Genomic DNA, 10,000 nt, shown 5'->3' with positions numbered 1-10,000 from the left:
TAACCTATCCCTAGGTCTAATATAACCTGTCCTAGATCTAATATAACCTGTCCTAGGTCTAATATAACCTGCCCTAGGTCTAATATAACCTGCCCTAGGTCTAATATAACCTATCCTAGATCTAATATAACCAGCCCCTAGGTCTAATATAACCTATCCTAGGTCTAATATAACCTATCCTAGGTCTAATATAACCTATCCTAGGTCTAATATAACCTATCCTAGGTCTAATATAACCTATCCTAGGTCTAATATAACCTGTCCTAGGTCTAATATAACCTATCCTAGGTCTAATATAACCTATCCTAGGTCTAATATAACCTGTCCTAGGTCTAATATAACCTCTCCTAGGTCTAATATAACCTATCCAAGGTCTAATATAACCTGTCCTTGGTCTAACATACACATTTATCAACGCAGAAAATGGCGGCTGGATCACATACTGATCAAGATAGGAAAAACTCACAAGAAAATGACTTTAGTCTTGTCTGGGACTCAAGAGACAAGATGCTGGTGGCAGGGGGTGGGAGAAGGACGGGGAGGAGGCGGTTGGGCACTTGGAGGGGGTGAAGGGGGGTGGGGGAAAGGGGGGAGGGTGTAAGAGCAAAGTTTGCTATGAGGAGTGACTACTTGTGACATGAAGTCAGAGAGGACTAGACTGGCTCCTTGATGTCAGAGGGCTGCAGGGCCCTCTGACATCAAGCTGCTTTTGTGGGTGTAGTGTGGGTGTGTGGGGTGTAGTGTGGGGGGTGTCTATAGTGTGTAGTGTGGGGTGGAGTGTGTGGGGGGTGTCTATAGTGTGTAGTGTGGGGTGTAGTGTGGGGGGGGTGTCTATAGTGTGTAGTGTGGGGTGTAGTGTGGATGTGTGGGGTGTAGTGTGGATGTGTGGGGTGTAGTGTGGGGGGGAAGTCTATAGTGTGTAGTGTGGGGTGTAGTGTGGGGGGGGTCTATAGTGTGTAGTGTGGGGGGGGTCTATAGTGTGTAGTGTGGGGGGGGTCTATAGTGTGTAGTGTGGGGTGGTGTGTGTGGGGGTGTCTATAGTGTGTAGTGTGGGGTGTAGTGTGGATGTGTGGGGTGGAGTGTGTGGGGGGGTGTCTATAGTGTGTAGTGTGGGGTGTAGTGTGGGGGGGGGTCTATAGTGTGTAGTGTGGGGGGTCTATAGTGTGTAGTGTGGGGGGCGTCTATAGTGTGTAGTGTGGGGTGGAGTGTGTGGGGGGTGTCTATAGTGTGTAGTGTGGGGTGTAGTGTGGATGTGTGGGGTGTAGTGTGTAGTGTGGGGTGGAGTGTGGGGGGGGGGTGTCTATAGTGTGTAGTGTGGGGTGTAGTGTGGATGTGTGGGGTGTAGTGTGTAGTGTGGGGTGGAGTGTGGGGGGGGTGTCTATAGTGTGTAGTGTGGGGTGGAGTGTGGGGGGGGGGTGTCTATAGTTTGTAGTGTGGGGGGAGGTGTCTATAATCAGGAGTAGGGTGTTGTGTAGGTTTTTCATATATTAAAAACTATAATATATAAGTGGAAATGAGAGTAGATATGACGCACATGCGCTCAGTCAACTGTCACTCACTCGATATGGCTCAAGATCACAAAAGATCGCAAAACTTGCACATTAAGGATTGCATTAAATTTCTTAATTAAATATTCTGGATCTTAAGTTCATTCGAAGACGTGTTCGACTTCGAAAATTTTTTCTAGGGTTCTCGGAAATGTGATTTTCAAAATTTCTTTGAAACGATTAGGAAAACTTGAGCCGTAAAGATTTGAGATAATGTTTATGGACGATTAATGTGGATTTTTTGACGCTGAGGAATTAGTAAAAAAAAGTTTATTGTAGTGGTAATGAGAGTGGTGGTGGTGGTGGTGGTGGTAGTGGTGGTGGTGGAAGTAGTGGTGGTAGTTGTGGTGGTGGTGGTGGTGGAAGCAGTAGCGATTATATTAATTGTTGTAACAGTGGTAATATTAATGTTATTAGGAGTTGTGGTAGTGATAATGGTGATAATGGTAATGGTGGTGGTGTTGGTAGAGTGGTGGTAGTTGTGGTGGGAGGGGGAAAAGCCGTGGTGTTGATGGTAGTAATGGTGGTGGTTGTTGCAATGGTGGTTACGTGGGTGTTGTTACAGCATGCTTACACACTCCCACTTCTATATCTCATACCATTACCGCTACTACCCTCACTTCCACCACCACCACCACCACAACCACCACCACCACCACAACCACCACCATCACTACCACCACCACCACCACCACTACCACCACCACCACCAGCAATAGTCGTTGGTTAAAGACGTAAGTCCCTTTCGAGGCCAGGTGGAACCCCCTGAATCCTCCCCCCCCCCCCCCGTCCCCTCCACAGCATCCCTACCTCCCTCATCACATCTCCCTCCCATCACATTCCTCACCCTCCCCCCCCATCTTATTTCTCTCCCTCCCACCTCATTCCTCACCCCTCCCAGAGCGTCCCTTCACCTCATTCTCCACCAATTCTATCCCTCACCCCCATCACCCAATCATTCCCTCCCCATCCCCCACCGTTCCCCCTCACGCCCTTCCTTCATCCCCTCACTTTCCCTTCCCCCCCCCCTCCCCTCATATCTCCCCTTCCACAACAGCCCCGTTGTTCCTCGGCAACCTCGCATTTTTAACAGATTCCAACATTCCGTTAGAATTGCTGTGTTTCACTAAAAATTTCAAGCATCGTAATATCGACTTTTTTGTGTGTGTGTAAACAAGGGCCTTGATTCATGAGGAGGGATGCAGAGGCTGAAACGTCACCAATCACCCAATGGGTGATTGGTGACGATTGGTGACGAATGGTGAGAACAAGGGGGTGTTCTCAGACTGTTCTCTGAAGGATGAGTATCAGAAGAACACGGAACACAGAGTATAGGACAAGGACATTTTCATCTTCCACTATAAGGAGATATGAATACATTCGAATCAGAGGATCTCCCAGGAACAACAAAATACAATACTGTATATATATATATATGAGGTCCTCGTCGAGCAGAACCTGGTTCGAGAGTGTGTGTGAACAAAGAAGGTTTTTAAAGAAGAGTCTTAAGTAATTAGATGTATTAGAGCTTGCAGGATCAAGTAAAGACCAACATGAAGACTTTTTTGGGGAATTATGAAACAAACATCTCCTGCGATACTGTTCATATTCTCTTTAATAAACTGGAGAGCTGCCAGAGAGCTCAAAGACAGCTAAAACCTCTCACGTCTGTTAAAGAAAGTGGGATAAATATAGATGTTAAAACTGCTGTTGATGTGTTTACTGATGTTTACTGAAGATTGGTGGCTGCAACAGCGATCTTTCTTTATTGCAAAGCCGGCATTAGATCCCCCCCTTGCCCCCACCCCACCCCCACCCCGACCCAATCCCCTCCCCCACCCCCACCCCCACCCCCCCCCCACCCCCGGAGCTGCTGTGTGCGGGGCATCACTGATACCTAACTCACCCGTCTAACAGTGCAGAAATGACGACGCCTCGCTCATTCCTACAGTCTGTTATTAGGTCATCGCTTAGGTCTTCATTTTCAGATGTTGTGGTAGGGGGGGGTGGAAGGATTCTTCAGCCACGATAGTATCGTATGGTGCCTGCGTATGGGGTTAGCCTTTCTTCATACCTTGTCCTCACGTCTCAGCTCCTTGTCCTCGTATCCCAGCTCCCTATCCTCGTATCTCAGCTCCTTGTCCTCGTATCCCAGCTCCCTGTCCTCGTATCCCAGCTCATTGCCCTCGTATCCCAGTTCCTTGTTCTCGTATCTCAGCTAGCTCCTTGTCCTCGTATCCCAGCTCCTTGTCCTCGTATCCCAGCTCATTGCCCTCTCATCTCAGCTCCTTGTTCTTGTATCTCAGCTCCTTGTACTCGTATCCCAGCTCCTTGTCCTCGTATCCCAGCTCCTTGTCCTTGTATCCCAGCTTATTGTCCTCGTATCCCAGTTCATTGTCCTCGTATCCCAGCTCCTTGTCCTCGTATCCCAGCTCCTTGTCCTCACGTCCCAGCTCCTTGTCCTCATCCTCTCAATGCTATATGGTGATACCTGCTAGTCGCTATCTTTTCTTAATTAGTTTTTGTTATTTGAGTGCTTACTTTTAAAAACAATAGAGAAATATAGAACACGGAATGATCGAACACTTGAATATGCGTCTCCAGCAGGGGAAAAAGAACAAGGAGTTACTAGAAAAGGTCCGAAGATATAAAAACGAGATTTGTTCCAGAGCTGAGGGGCTTGAGCTCTGAGGAAAGACTGAAAGAAGTGGACCTTACCACACTGGAGGCAAGAAGATATACAGGGGATCGAGGGGAGGAGGGGGGGACATGATAACAACATAGAAAATTGAAAGGGAAATCGACGAAGTAGACAGAGCAGCGTTGTTCAAAGCAAAGCAACAGGAACAGCAAAACGGGGAGTCATAGATGGAAACTGGAAATGCAATTGGAACCTGTTAGACAAAGAAGACGTTGAAGATAATTCGATTCAAACTTTTAAATGGAAATGCGATAACACCGTGTGAAAAAAAATGAGTCATTGAATTAATCTAAGAAAGTTCGGAAGGTTCTGAACGTTCACACACACACACACACACACACACACACACACACACACACACACACACACACACACACACACACACACACACAATTTAAACTAGCTAAACACAGATGCCGAAGAAATATAAGAAAATTCACCTTCGCAAATAGAGTGGTAGACGGTTGGAACAAGTTAAGTGAGAAGGTGGTGGAGGCCAAGACCGTCAGTAGTTTCAAAGCGTTATATGACAAAGAGTGCTGGGAAGACGGGACACCACGAGCGTAGCTCTCATCCTGTAACTACACTTAGGTAATTACACACACACACACACACACACGCACACACACACACACACACACACACACACACACACACACACTCAGGACAGAGAATGTAGGAACAAAAAATCCCAAGCTAAACTTCCACCAACAGATCGCTGGAAGTTTCACCTTCGAATCCTTTGACAAAAGGAAGCCTCTCCTCTTGTGAATCCTCCCCCTCCCTTCTTTGTCTTCCCCCTTCCCTTACCCTCCCATTCCCTGCCTCCTCTCTCCTGTCTTCTCTTCCCTTCCCCCTCTCTGTTCCTTCCCATTCCTGTTCCTCTCTCTCCTTTCTCCTCATCGTCCTCTCTTTCTCTCTCAACACCTCAGTCGCTTTTCCTCTCTCTCTCTCTCTCTCTCTCTCTCTCTCTCTCTCTCTCTCTCTCTCTCTCTCTCTCTCTCTCTCTCTCTCTCTCTCTCTCTCTCTCTCTCTCTCTCTCTCTCTCTCTCTCTCTCTCTCTCTCTCTCTCTCTCTCTCTCTCTCTCTCTCTCTCTCTCTCTCTCTCTCTCTCTCTCTCTCTCTCTCTCTCTCCATCTCCCCCGGACTGAAGGGGTTCCTCCACAACACCTCTCTATACACGCCCCATGAAAGTTACTCCATCGTACCAAACTTGGTGTCAAAAACGTACTCAGAGATGTGCTTCTTAAGTCTGTGTGTCGGAGCCCTTGTAGCGCCTGTCAAGTCACTCCCAGAAATATTCCTCAGCCACGTGACTTCTGTCCTTTGTGTACTTACTGATCTGTTATGCACTAGAGTGCGTTTTACCAATAGTGGAGGCGTTTCGTGTGCGTTTTTCTAAGATTGTAGGTGTTTCGTGTGCGTTTTTCTAAGATTGTAGGTGTTTCGTGTGCGTTTTTCTAAGATTGTAGGTGTTTCGTGTGCGTTTTTCTAAGATTGTAGGTGTTTCGTGTGCGTTTTTCTAAGATTGTAGGTGTTTCGTGTGCGTTTTTCTAAGATTGTAGGTGTTTCGTGTGCGTTTTTCTAAGATTGTAGGTGTTTCGTGTGCGTTTTTCTAAGATTGTAGGTGTTTCGTGTGCGTTTTTCTAAGATTGTAGGTGTTTCGTGTGCGTTTTTCTAAGATTGTAGGTGTTTCGTGTGCGTTTTACTAAGATTGTAGGTGTTTCGTGTGCGTTTTACTAAGATTGTAGGTGTTTCGTGTGCGTTTTACTAAGATTGTATGCGTTTCGTGTGCGTTTTACTTATTGTCCATGTGTGTTCCGTGTGCGTTTTACTAATGGTGTATGCGTTCGTGTGGGTTTTACTTTCACTGTAAGTTGTTGTTTTTTTGGAGGGGAAAAAAAGAGTTTTTGGAGTCTATAAAAGCTAGACGAGCACCGTTGCTTGTACCGTGGACCTGTACCACTGTGCTGTACCGTACAGAATATTTGCTTTGTTTTGTTATACTGTAATGAGGTCGAGACGCAGTCGCCCACGAGCCAAATTCTCCCTTCCGCCTCCTTCCCAGAGAGAACACATAAAAAAAAAAAACCTGGAAGGATTCTTCCGACCGTCGAAGGCTTGAGCCGGTCGACGGTGTGGCGTCGACGGCTTGAGCTCCAAGGGGAGTCAAAACAGGAAGAGGTGAGGCGCCACTTGTCGCCACAAACATGTTTTTGGGGAGTGACGAGACCTCCTAAGCTAAGGGATAGAGAGGATCCTCCACTGCCGCAGCGTCCGGCGTAGTTGGCTGGGATTGGGGGATGGGGGGGTAAGGGGTGGGAAACGACCTACTCCTTCTCCTCCTCCTCCCGTGAGCTCTGGGAGAGAAAGTGGGGGGGGGGGGGTAGGGCTCTTGTCAATACGACGCATATATAACATATACACGCCATGAAAATATGCGTATATACGCATTTGCGTGCTCGGCCACGACTCGTGCGTGAACGGGGGGTCGTCTTCGTGTGTCGTGCTCGTTCGCTCTACTTACATATGGCTTATTAACCCAATTCACACACCTGAAAGGAAAGCAACCACGTTTCGGTCCGTCCAGGATCTTCATCAATTCGTAACTTCATACGGGGTCCAAGACGACCCGAAACGTCTTGGATCGCAATAAGGGTTCCAGGATGAGCCAAAACGTCGTCACTATAAGGGTTTCGGACCTAACGAAAGCGCCGTCGCTTTCCTTTCATACGTGTGGGTTGGGTTGGCCGATTAGTTGGAATCATATGCCACTGTATAACTACGTATTTTGGCCGGATAGTTCGTGACTTTTAAAGCTTTACGCTTGTAAACATCATCGATAGGAATTTTGTAAATAAAGCTAGACATCTGTTTACATTTGGAAACAGGCCTTTGCCTGTTTTTTTGAGGGGTCCAGTACAGTCTTTGCAGTACTGGACCCTCATACCCATCCTGAGGGAAGCATTGGACCCCATGCGCATCCTATGCACGTGAAAAGTGGTCCCCCCGTACCCATTATGTCCATTTACGCATCCAAGCCCGAAACCTCTTCATCTTCCTTCGATAATGGCGGCTTTGTTTACATTTAAGAAACAGATTATGAACTTGGAAGCACTATACGAGGTTGTTCATAGCAATAACATGCTCTTACACTGTCAGTAAATATAATGGATATCGTGACCCATTGACAACACCAGCCCATAATAGTACGATAGCCATTATTAATGCGCAATAAGCCTCAATTGGGGTTTAGATAACCTCGTTCACGGACGCAATTCTCTCGTAAGTCACGATAGCCTTGAGCAACAACCTCCCCCCCCTCCTCGTGTTAGTATACGATAGCCTATCGTAATAGGCGATATAGCCTCTCTCTCTCTTGTTGTGCGATATCCTCTTCCCCTTCTTAATAGCCTGGATTAATTACTAGGAGATAGCCGACCTTAGTGTGAGATTACCTTCCTTAATGCTGGACCGCTGTGAGGCGTGAGACATCCATCACTCACCACAACTTGTATTAAAATCTTGTCCCTCTGGGAGTCATCAATTTTAACACAGGTGCCAGTTTCTCTCTCTCTCTCTCTCTCTCTCTCTCTCTCTCTCTCTCTCTCTCTCTCTCTCTCTCTCTCTCTCTCTCTCTTTCTCTCTCTCTCTCTCTCTCTCTCTCTCTCTCTCTCTCTCTCTCTCTCTCTCTCTCTCTCTCTCTCTCTCTCTCTCTCTCTCTCTCTCTCTCTTTCTCTCTCTCTCTCTCTCTCTCTCTCTCTCTCTCTCTCTCTCTCTCTCTCTCTCTCTCTCTCTCTCTCTCTCTCTCTCTCTCTCTCTCTCTCTCTCTCTCTCTCTCTCACTCTCTCTCTCTCTCTCTCTCTCTCTTTCTCTGTACTCAGCTGTATTCAAAAGGATCTTTTAACTGCTAAATTAAATATATTTGATATTAAATTCCTCTGGCTTCTCTCGCGTGTAGACATTCTTGAAAAAAAAAATCCAGCTAAATTAGTGCTATACATTTTCGTTATCTTGTAAAAGACAGTTTGAATCTGAGCAGAGAAGATATTGAAACTGAGAAATCATATGACCGAGAAAACGCTGAGAAAACTATCAGATAAAAAAAAGTAAAAAATTAAGAATTAAAATATACCTGTCTAACCTACGCTGGAAACAATCCAACCATCCATCCAACGTTTATTGTATAACCTAGTAATTTGTCCCATTAAAAAAAGTTTATCAACCGCATTTTTCAAAACCAGTAATTTACCCAGCTCCTTTCACGAATCTAAACTTACTCAATTGGCCTCAGTGGTTTTGAGTTATGGGGGGTGGGGGGGTGGTGGATTTTACACCTCATTAGTATTTGGCTATATCCTTCCTTCCATTTGAAAACTTCAGTCACTGCGTAATTGGGTAACTTTATTGGAATCAATAATCGCAATAGTTATTCGCGTACGTCTTGGGCAGTTATAACTGCCATCACGATAACACAATCACAACCCCCCCCCCCATTAATTCACAACTACAACCACCACCACCACAACAACCACTACCACCACACGTGGGTGACCTGTTTACATCCGTGCACCACGGTAACAACCCGCAGTAACCAGGTAGAGTGGAAAAGATATTGAAAGTGTAAGAATATTGAAATATTAGGGAAGGGGAGAGAGGGAGGGAAGAGGGATGGAGGATTAGGGTAGACAGATAGGGGAAAAAAAGAGTTGGAGGGGGGGAAAAACTTTCCCTCAACATCCACACACACACGCACACACACACACACACACACACACACACACACACACACACACACACACACACACACACACACACACACACACACACACACACACACACACACACAGAAGGGAGTGGGGAACCCTCCACCGGCAATTCAACAGCCCCAGTGGGAGGAGGAGTACACACACACACACACACACATACACACACACACACACACACACACACACACACACACACACACACACACACACACACACACACACACACACACACACACACACACACACACACACACCATCCCTAACAGACACACACACCTACATTTCAGGATTAACTAACCACTTTACATGTCTTTACATTCTCTGGATTGGGTGATTTCTAGAATAAGTAGTGTATAAGCAACGTATGTGGTATATTGGCAGTTGCTGTGTTGTTTATTCATTGTATATGTGATGAATTGGCAGTGAATATGGTGTTTCGTCAGTGTATAGAGTGTACTGCTACTTTTGTGTGGTGTATTGGATATGTGTATATTGTAGTATTAGTGAATATTTTGTACTGTCAATATACATGATGTATTGGAAGTGTATAAGTTGCAATTATAGTATATATACTAAATTCCCAGAGCATAGGGTTGTATTTGTAGTCTATATTGTGTATAAGGTGTATCGGAAAATACAGCCTTTCGCCTGTTTCATCACTATGTATATATAAGTGACGAATGTATACTTTAAATAAGGCAGATTATTATTATTTTTTTTTTACTTAGCGCTGCGGATGCCAGGCTTGGCCCAGCACCCTGTAATGAGCGAGTCTGTTTACAAACACACTTTTAACGAGGCCTTTGTGCGTGTGTTCGCTTATGTGAGATCGCTGCTAGGAATCACGTCCAATGGTAGTGATCCTGATGCCTCTTTATAGAGGGTTTTTTTAATTGACGAGTGTTTTCTCTCTCTCTCTCTCTCTCTCTCTCTCTCTCTCTCTCTCTCTCTCTCTCTCTCTCTCTCTCTCTCTCTCTCTCTCT

The sequence above is a fragment of the Procambarus clarkii genome, chromosome 44 (genome assembly GCF_040958095.1).
Source record: "Procambarus clarkii isolate CNS0578487 chromosome 44, FALCON_Pclarkii_2.0, whole genome shotgun sequence".
NCBI classification, from domain to species: Eukaryota; Metazoa; Arthropoda; class Malacostraca; order Decapoda; family Cambaridae; genus Procambarus; species Procambarus clarkii.
This window is presented reverse-complemented; position numbering follows the sequence as displayed.